The sequence below is a fragment of the Pleurodeles waltl genome, chromosome 9, assembly GCF_031143425.1.
Source record: "Pleurodeles waltl isolate 20211129_DDA chromosome 9, aPleWal1.hap1.20221129, whole genome shotgun sequence".
Lineage (NCBI taxonomy): Eukaryota > Metazoa > Chordata > Amphibia > Caudata > Salamandridae > Pleurodeles > Pleurodeles waltl.
Genome location: NC_090448.1, coordinates 741,144,672 through 741,155,802, shown reverse-complemented (window position 1 = coordinate 741,155,802; position 11,131 = coordinate 741,144,672).

Below are 11,131 nucleotides of genomic sequence, written 5' to 3'. Positions count from 1 at the left end.
TTTCCGAAGCATTCCACACAGTCAGCAACTTAGCCTGCAGATATTGTACAAATCATCTGATGTCACTACAGAGCTTTTAGTTGTGCACATTTACATGATTTGTACTCACCAACGGGGCCACCAATCACTATTCCCAGGTGGTCCAGCAGATCTTGCTCCCTGGTGATGAGGTCAGCGCAGCAGTGCTTCAGCTGGTGGTCATTCCTCCCATACACGCGCTGCAAGTGATGCCGGACCTTTTCCCACCGGATTCGTCGCGCCTCGGTGTGATACCCCTGTATCACCCAGCCTCGATCATCAGTGGGAGGAAATGGCACACCAGCCATATAATCCCCAAGCTCCTCCTCACCCATCCTGCCAAGACGTGGCCTACCCAACATCTCAGCACCGAAAAGGGGAATATGGGATAAAGAAGAACAAAGGAGAAAAGGGGGAAAGTAGAAGTACAAAAAAGTAAACTTAACAACTAAAAGAGCCCAACTATCCCCAAACTAGCACTACCCACAACAGACTCCCACAAACACCAAATACAATACAATACTGGACAATTGTACACAAAACACAGTCAGACAGTATACAACAACAATATTTATTTCACAAACTAACAAGTAATGGAGCACACAGGAGACAAAAGCACAAATTCACTGGACAAAACTCAGAACACAGCCACGCAGTCTAGAAGAATCACAGACTGCAAAGTGAAAGTACACCCACTGTACATAATATGTAAACAGGATATCCTATTACATCACTTCCTGCATAAAATGACCTCCGTTTTTTCGTTATGCGTCATATTTTTTCACGCATGCAGCATGTGCGTAATTTTTTTCGACGCACAGGAGTAAAAATTAGGTCACATCCATATATTTGTAAATAGTCTTAACACCTAACCAATTTTCTGGGCATTATGTGTCGTTTTTCGGGCATAAGCGTCATTTTTTGATGCTCGTGCATCATTTTTTGACACGTATGCATCAAAATTTCAGGGCATGAACTGGTTTTGGGTATTTTTTCCATTTTAATGTTATGTTGCATTTGTGACACAACTGAGATAGGCTGATTGCACCCACTTTGGTGTTGATGGTGTATGTTCACATGTGAGACATTATACTGCTGCGGACCATGACCCGCTACTTCCTTAACAGGATTTTCACGCTTGGCTGACGCACTAGATGGCCATATGTGTAGCCTACAAATATTTATTGCACAATTTGGGCATGTTTGGCACCAGGAGAGGATAGCAAGGTGACGCACATGAGTACAATACCTCAATGCCTATGGCTCATTGTGTGTGCATTGGCTACTAATGTATTTGTCGACCCAGTGTGTGTGCATCACAAGATGCATTATTTTAAATATGCTTGTATGAATGTGAAGTCAGTGTGTCCAAACCTTAGATGCAAGTCATTGTGGAAATGAGAGAGGACATGTGCTAGTCATACATGTAGCAACATCTGTTGTGTGCATTTCCAAGATTTTGGGTAACGTAGACACCACAAATGACAAAGCATGCACCGGATAGATGGCAGACGCTTGTTCATGTCAATGGTCCACAAGTTGGCCATCCCATGTCCTATAATTTTGGTAACTGCTTCCTAGGCACTTGTTGGTGAACCCACAGTGAGTCAGGCACATGCATAGACGAAGTGGGTACCATGTTCTTGGCACAGACAGCCAAAGGTGAACCACAAATGTAATATAACGCTACAGTTGTGGTCATATGACTGAGCCACAACTCTCCAGTGGCATTGGTGGACCAGCAGACGAGGCAGCACGTGTCCACATATTTCCAGTGATCAATTGCACAGAGGTGTCTTGTTCATGTGTGTGGTCCAATGTTGACCTTGTATATTTTTAGGGGTGTATGTTGTCACAGTTACGTCCAGATCTCATCGTGAGTCAGTGGCAGATATTCCTGTATCTACTGAGTAACCTTCGGAGATCAATGTGAATAAAGTGGATGAGGACATGAGAACCTACATGGGGATGGTCCCACCCTGTCACTGAAGACGTGTAATGAGACTGTCAACAGGGCAACCTTGGTGTGCTGAGTGAGATAATGTGTCGGGAGTCATGTTCCAGCAGGTGTCATTACAACATTTGTACACAGGTTGGCCTGTGAAGTTCCCACTGCATCTGGGAACATCATAGCCTCTGTGTTGATTAATCTTGCAGCTATTCAGCACGCACAGCCCATCAATATGTTGTGAGCAATGTGATTCAGCGTGTGAACTGTCAGGGTCCTAATATGTGTGGACTTTTCATGCACATTATCAGAGGTAGCTGGTTCTGCTGGAGGCACCATACCCAATCCCTGCATACAGCCTTGGTACAATATCACACTTTGTCGTTCATGCATACATGAGACCCAGACAAGGGATGGGCCATGATTTTGGTATTCAAAGACAATTTTACTAATATGGTACATTTAAAAAGCAGATGATGCTATACAATGTATTTGGTATGCATTGATGAAGCACATGAAAAAATACCCTGTGAGGAATGAGAGGTTTGCTAACGCAAGTGTGGTACATATGTAGCCACAAGGAACCTTTAGGGTAACGCACAGGTGCCAGTCAGGCTGACAGGATGCAGGGTCAATCCGGATCCAGAAATTTCACAAGGTACATAATCAGTGGTTTGGCTAAGACTGGTCGGAGTGTTGTAGTTTAGCAGCGATTAGATTAAGCATTAGCAGAAGACATCTTGTATTTAGTAACTATTGTGAACATTTCGCGGAATCCATTTTGTATTCATGGCAGCCATTTTCTTTGCCACATGCTGCCATGTGCTCACCATGTGCTCTGTCCTACCTTTCTGTTAACTACTCTTGAAAATCTGCCTAGTGACAAGTTATATTTAGCATCTCCCACTTTCGCACATGCTCAGTAAGGTCTGCAGCTGTTAGTCCTTGAAAACTGTTAGCTCCTCCTACCTGTCGACTGTGCATTTCCACATGACCTTACATGTATGCAAGTCTTGCTTCTATAATTGTACCATCTCCTTTTAGCCCCTGCGTGGGTATAAAAGGACCATGCGTTCAGTGTGCTACTTCAAACATTACCAAAGGGTGCTGTTTGAACTGTAGTACCACCTCATGAGGTTAATAAACTTTGTCTTTTATTTCAGTTTCTGTGCCAACTTCTTCCTACATGGTCTGAGGACTTTGTGCAGAGAAAGGTGAACCCCTTGCACTAGTAGGACTTGCTGAGGCTTACTTCAACAAATTGGTGCCCGAACAGGGACTCATCGGCGACTCGGATGCCCAATGGATTGGTTGCGACGAAGGATTGGGATCTCGCTGCGGACGATCAATGCCTGAGAAGTCCTGAGTCTTGGCAACCACGGCGTTTTTCCCTTCTTTCTGATTTGACCATCCAGGTGGCGCCGGTCCTCGACTGAGATCCTTTTTGTTCATTCGTCATGCAGTGACCATTTGGTCAATTTTAGAACTTGGCGGTTGGAACCTGGACACCCTGTGATTGGTAAGAGACGTTTTAAGGCTCTTGCTGTGGGTTTTGATGCCTTTGTTTGGTAATGTAGTTTAGCACTACTTACTGTGGCTCTCGTGTTTTGGGTGACTAGTCAATTTGTGTCCTTTGAATTGATATATAAATTGCAATTTATATAGGCAGGTAATGAGGAGAATTTTCTCCAATTTAATTTTGATTTGAACGGCACCTTAAGTGCTACTTTGATTATAATATTGCATATTCTGCACTATTTTTCGCATGCCTGTTTTTAGCGCACTTCGTTAGATGTGTTGCTTTTGTAATGGTACCAATTTGAGACTGGAAGAATCACAACCGGCACCCCCAGAGGGGACGCCAAATAGAGATATGTATGTTAAACATGGTCTTTCTTCTATAATGTACAGCACATTATGGAATAAATACACTTGTGCGGATCCTGAGTTACGTTGGCCTATGCATGGGTCATTTGATTTGCGAAAGATTGAGTATGTGGAACAATGTATGTGTAAGCGAAAGTCTAGGCAAGATATGTTTGACTGTGTACGAATGTTGGAGAAAGAAGTGCGTGGACGAGTGAAGCGTGAGCAAGCCTTGCTTGAGAAAGAGCAGCTGAAGAATGTATATGTGAAAGCATTGGAAATGAGAAAGAAAGAAATAAATGACTTAAAGGAGCTAGAAGAGAAAGAACGTAAATTACAGGTAACTGGCCAATACACCATTAGGCAACCTCTCTATCCTATCCTTAATAAACCACATGATGATTTATTGTTATTAGATCGCCCTCCACCTCCGTATGTCGTTCCTTCTGCCCCTCATGAGTTAGTTAAGGCCTCCAGTTCGGAGCAACAGAAGATGCGAGACAGTCGCTCTATGTTGCCTGCTGACCGTGCGTCTGAGCTTAGATCTATTGCTCGTAAAACAATTTGTAGCGTTGTCTCTGCTTCTGAACTTTTAGACAACATGAAAGGGTGGACGGAAAAGGAGCAGCTATATTTTACTGAGGCATTTGGCTCAGAAGTTATTGAACTATATCGGAAATATTCTGATGAGTTAGAGCCCGATGATGTAGCAGCTGATCATAAGCAAATGCGTGATGGTCTTTTTGTTTTCTCCCAGGTGGCTGATGCAATCAGGCGTTTGGTGAAAATATGTGTTGTGGCAGTCCGTTTGCAAGACGAGAAAAGGGCTGTGGACGTAGTTGAACGGACATCTCAGACCGGTGAGGTGCAAGCTTCCATCTTCGGAACAGATAAGACTATGATAGTTCACGCGAAACCAATGCGGGAGGCCGCGCCTTTGTATGTTCCTCCTAAAGGATTGGGTACAAGTGATGATAAAACTTCTGTTGATGCTAAGGGTTATTTTATTTATAATTGGGTGTATACTCCTTGGAATAGGGCAGAGGTAATGGCACTTAAAACAGCATTACGTGACCCGCGGAAAAATCCAGCCGCCTTTTATGAGGAAGTTGAGGGAGCAATTAGTTCTTGTACTATGACTTTGGCTGACATTGATTTATTTTTCGGATTGATATTACCGCCAGATATTTAAGAACTGTTCGTAAAATTGATGATCGTGCAGTTTTTGGGGCATCATGGAAAGAATTAGAACAGATGGACGGGGATAGGGAACCTGCGAAAAAGCCATATCAGTTGATTCTAGATCTTCCTGCAGCCATATTGGTTAGGTTAAAACCGATTATTCCCCCTAAAAAGATAGATTGGACTGTTTTAGCGTCTTGTAAGCAAAAGGCAGATGAATCGGTCTCTGATTTCTTTACACGCTTTGAAGAAGCATTTCATGATTTTAGCGGTCAGTTATTGTCAGATGATACGGGCAGACATTTGTTTGTCGATAAATATGTCGCAAATCTGTTACCAGGAATAGCTAGTCGTCTAAAAGCTAGTGAAAGTTCATGGACTACCTCTACTCCGGTTTCTCTTTTGACTATGGCTCAGTATTATGAACGTCAGGAATTAGAAGCAAAAGGTAGTGAGGATATAAAGATTAAAGAATTAAAGATGAAGGTTATGTTAGCTCAAGCTTATGGTCCGCCTTTTGGAGGTAGTGATAGAGGTGGACGTGGATCTTATGGTTCTTCTTACACTCGTTCGAATTTGTCTGTTGATCAGTGTGCATATTGTAAGAAATTTGGACATTGGGCTGCCGATTGTCCAGCACTACGTGTTCAGCAGTGTTCACATGGTTGGGACAAATGAGAAATCGCTCAGGATATTCAGGACCTAGAAGAAGCACGAATGATCATGCTAGGGTTGATGCTAATGTACGAAGGCAGGATGGGTTTAACACTTTTGATAGACGGAACCAATACCAGATGTCTAACCAATTGCAGCCTGATTTCCAAGATTCTGCTAATGCATAGGATTGCCTAGGATGGGGTAAGGAATCAGTTGAAGTTCCAGTAGATCAGAGGGGTCCCTATGTTACAGACATGTTTTGGGTTCTACTGATCAGTTTCTGGTTGATACAGGAGCTACTCATAGCGCCTTGTCTAAGCAATTGATTCCAAGGGCTCCCCTGTCTGGCTTAACCGTTACATCGATAGGTTTAGATGGAACACCTTCCCCTAGCCCATTGTCACAACCACTTGCATTCCATGTTGATAAATTTACTGCTCCATGTCCATTTTTGCTTTCTCCAAATACACCAGACAATATTGTGGGTCTTGATTTGCTCAAGTATTTCAGGGCTACAATACGATGCTCTCCTGAAGGGGTGCGTGTTATTTTAAATGATAATCATCCTGTGATGGAAAGAGTTTGTCTTGTTAAAGAGGATATTGCATTAGCGTCACTCCCTAGTACTTTGTGGGCTACTTCAGATACTGATGTGGGACAAATGATTATTCCACCGGTACATATTAGTGTCAAGGAGGGAGCTGTATTGCCACGTTTGCCTCAATACAAAATTTCACAGGAGGGTGAAGAAGCACTCACACAAATTGTGCATGATCTTATTGCAGTTGGAGTTGTTGAGGAAGTTCTGTATAATGTTTGTAACAGTCCGATTCTTCCTATTCTGAAAAAGGATACTGATACCAGGATTTACCGATTCATTATTGATTTACGAGAAGTCAATAAGATTGTGATACCACAATATCCTGTGGTATCTGACATCACTACACTTCTTACTTTGGTTCCCCCGAGAGCAACTACGTTCTCTGTGATAGACTTGAAGAATGCTTTCTTTTCGATCCCTATTCATCCTGACAGCCGATATTTGTTTGGTTTTACTTTGAATAAACAATCATATAGATTTTACAGAGTTCCTCAAGGCTATACTAAGAGTCCAAGTATTTATAGTCAAGCGTTAAAACGACAAGTTGATTCTTTTGTTTTGCCTGAAGGTGTGGCTCTCATACAATATGTCGATGATATTTTGTTGGCGGCTGATACCCCTGAGCAATGTGAAAAGTGCACTTTGTCCTTACTTTCTTTTCTTGCTTCACACCTTCATAAAGTGTCACGAAAGAAATTGCAATATTGTAGACCAAAGGTAACCTATTTAGGTCACCTTTTGTCTAAGGAGGGCCGTGCACTTACATCAGATCATATTCAAGCTATTTTAGACACACCAGTACCCTCTACTCAGAAAGATGTTCGTGCATTCCTTGGTCTTACTTCTTTTTGTAGGCAATGGATATTAGGGTTTTCACACATTGTCAAACCTTTGCTAGCACTTTTGACTAAAGATACTCCAATGCCCCTCCCATGGACAGATGAATGGGAGACTGCTTTCCGGCAGCTGCGACAAGCCCTTTGTTCAGCACCAGTGTTAGGTACTCCAGATTACATGAAGCCTTTTGCACTTTACGTACATGAGAAAGATGGATGTGCATTGTCAGTTTTAGTACAGACACATGGCGATAAGCAGCATCCCTGTGCATATTTTTCAGCAGTAATTGATCCTGTCGCTCGAGCGTTGCCTGGGTGTTTTAATTCAGTTGCCGCAACAGCTGTGTCAATACATCAGAGTGAAGGGATAGTTTTGTCACATAAGCTGTTGGTGTTAGTACCCCATGCGGTTGATGCTCTTTTAAATCAAACAAAGACACAACATTTAACTAGCGCTCGCATAACAGGATATGAGTTGACATTGCTGGCTCCTCACATTACACTGAAGAGATGTGCAACACTAAATCCAGCCACTTTGTTGCCATATCCGGTGACTCAGCCTCAGTCACAAGAAACACATGATTGTATATTCCTTACTGAAGAACAGACAAAGGGTCGTATTGATTTACAAAATACGCCCCTTCCAGATGTAGACAGGGAATTGTGGGTTGATGGGTCTTGTTTGAAGTTGCCAGATGGTACGACCTCAGCTGCATATGCAATCACCACAATACACACGGTAGTGGAGACAGCTCGTATACCACAGAAGTCAGCTCAAGCAGCTGAACTAATAGCTTTGACACGAGCATGTGAGCTTAGTACTGACTTATGTGTGAACATTTATACAGACAGCCGCTATGCTTTTGGAGTGGCTCATGATTTTGGTTTGCTTTGGAAGGAAAGAGGCTTTCTCACATCCCACGGGATGAAGATAATGCACAGAGAATTAGTGCATAACCTCTTGACTGCATTGACATATCCAAAGAAACTAGCTATTGTGAAATGTAGTGCACACAAGAAAGTGACCGATAAGATAGGGCAAGGTAATGCTCTTGCGGACCGCGTACCATGTGGGACTGCGATGCAGCGAAGTACTAATTCTATGTATGTAGTGAAGTCACAAGCTGAACGTTGGCATAATGCTAGACAAGACGTATTAGATATACAGAAATCTGCTTCTGTGAAAGAACGTGAGCAATGGTCTGAAGATGGAGAATTGGATGATGAGGGCTGTTGGCGGAATAAGCAGATTCGAAAAATGGAAATTGCCTATAGCTTTTGTACAACCTATGGTTCAGATGGCACATGGGCTGGCACATGTTGGAGCTTCAACAATAACAAAGTTGCTTACTCAAGTTTGGGAGCATCCAGAAATTTCCAGTACAGCTAAGAGAGTAGTACAGTCTTGTTTGATCTGTTTACAATACAATCCTGGAAAAGGGACACGTACTCCTGCGGGAGGGTTTGCTACACCAACTGCACCTTTCGAAGTTCTACAAATGGATTATATTCAGCTTGAACGCTGCAACAATTTAAAGTATGTCTTGGTGGTGGTATGTGCCTTCAGTAAATGGATAGAGGCGTACCACAAAGGATAATACTGCCATTACCGCAGCGAAGGTGCTTTTGAAATAATTTTTCCCTAGGTTTGGTGTTTGCAGACTTTTATGGAATGATAACGGACCTCATTTTGTTGGGGAAGTTATTAAGTATGTCCTGAAAGGATTAGGGATCAAACAGAAGTTCCATGCGGTTTTCCACCCACAATCAGCAGGGTTGGTGGAAAGGTATAATGCTACTTTGAAGCTGAAGTTAGCGAAGATACAGGCTTCCACATCCTTAACTTGGCCGGATGCATTACCGTTGGCATTATTGTCTATTAGGTCAGTGCCACACTCTCGACTCAGCCTTAGCCCATATGAAGTGGTTTTCGGGAGGCCAATGAATATTTGGGGAGTTCCTAAGCCAAAATCTGTATATGATGTACCTTGTGTCCTGATGAATGATTATTTGGCACAGTTAACCGACAATTTGGTTTCTATTCATCAACAGGTTTGAGAAGCACTTCCTGACAGATCTACAGGTGAAGGCCATGAACTCCGACCTGGTGACCAGGTGATGATTAAGTCCTTTGAAAGATCAAGCAGCTTCGAACCAAGGTGGCGAGGCCCAGAACAGGTTCTCCTTGCGACAAGGACAGCAGTTCAAGTGACGAACCGAAAGAATTGGGTCCATAGTACTCACTGCAAGAGAGTGCTACCTACCATGGTGGAACCTGCTGTGCTGACCGATCATCGAGAGATTTTGACTACGGAGAAAGGCCGTGCTATATCACCTGACGAATCTGCAGAGGTCTTCCCGGACCATACGACTTCTGGAGTGTCGCGATATAATTTGAGACAGAGGAAAGAATCTGAATTTTTTTTTTTTTAAACTGGTTGAGCTACCGCCCTGGGTTAGTGGAACGGAGAGCCAATGTGGCCGGGGGGGGATCAGCCATGCATTAGAGTAGTGACACCCGTCTTGGCCCATGGTGAAGAAATCAGCCGCTGCCCAGGGATAAGAGCTCCAACAATTGTTTTTAATTCATTTCTAAAAGGGTCGATTATCACTGTTGCTAAAATGAATAACAAACTGAACATTAGTACTATGGGGTTTGTTGTTGTTTTGGTGGTTACAGCAACAATCACTTGGTTTGTTAAAAAGAAGGCTCCTGCTCGTGAGTTTTTTGTTGCCACTACTCCAGTACCAGAGGATCACTATTACTTTAGTCTTCCCTATCAGGAGCAGAAGCACCGTCAATCGTACTTCAATAATACTTTCATTCAGATGTTGCATCATACTCATAATGCTACAAATACTACTAACTGTTGGGTATGTGGAATGATACCTGCGCATCAAAAGAAAGGAGGAACACCTTTCATTCCTCTTCCTTTTTCACACAATGGTTCTTGTCAAGCTTGGTACATGCTTTTGTTTGCATCTGGAAAACGTACAGAGGGCGAACTTCTTTTTCGCCTTAATAAAGTATGCTACCAAGACAAAGATGGGTATCCCCAAGCCAAAGGAACTAAATGGGAATGGGAAGAGTATCAACCGGACAATGTTTCAATACCATATGTCTTCACAAATATAAGAGACTCTGACAAGAAAGAACAATTTGTGATTTCTGTTACAAAAACTAAAGCAGATTTATGTATACGAAGCATTGGACGAATTCCAGTAGGGATAAGCGATTGTACCTTGATTTTAACTATTGAGGGTGTAAATTATAGTAGCTTTACAGCTTCACATAATACATATTTTGTTTGTGGTAACTATGGATATTACCAACTACCTGTTGGGTGGTCAGGTGTGTGTTATGTATCTTTTCTATTACCCCCTGTGTTTTTGGCCCCTGCATCATATCACCGAGATTTTAAACTGTTCAATGACATCGTTAAAAATAGATATAAAAGGGCAATAAGTACAAATGAGGTAGACCAAACGGATACTAGCCTGCAACAATATGTTGATTTTAATTTAGGGTTATTCCCCTTTGTGGGTGCTGCGTTAAACAGTAGGAAAGTGAGACGATTGATAGGGTTGTGGAAGCTGTTACCAATCAGGCAGCTCTGGCACTTGGGAATATTACTGAGGAGCTCCAAATTGCGAGGATTGTAGCGCTCCAAAATCGTATGGTACTAGATGTGATATTAGCTGACCGAGGTGGTGCATGTCGCATCATTGGTAGTAGTTGCTGTGTTTTTATTCCCGATCACTCACCTTCAGTATATGATGCAATATCTAAATTGCATAAAATTGCTGCAGAAATCCACACAGAGACTGGTACTTGGACTTTTTCTGGATGGTTTTGGGCTCTTGTTTCCGCCTGGGGCTGGAAACTACTGACTATCCTGTGTGTAATGATTGCAATATTTTTCACATGCTGTATCTGTATTCAATGTGGTCCAATGTTCTGCTCCATGTGTATTACTGCTTGTATGCCTACCAAAGGAAATATTACAGAAATGAAAGCACAAC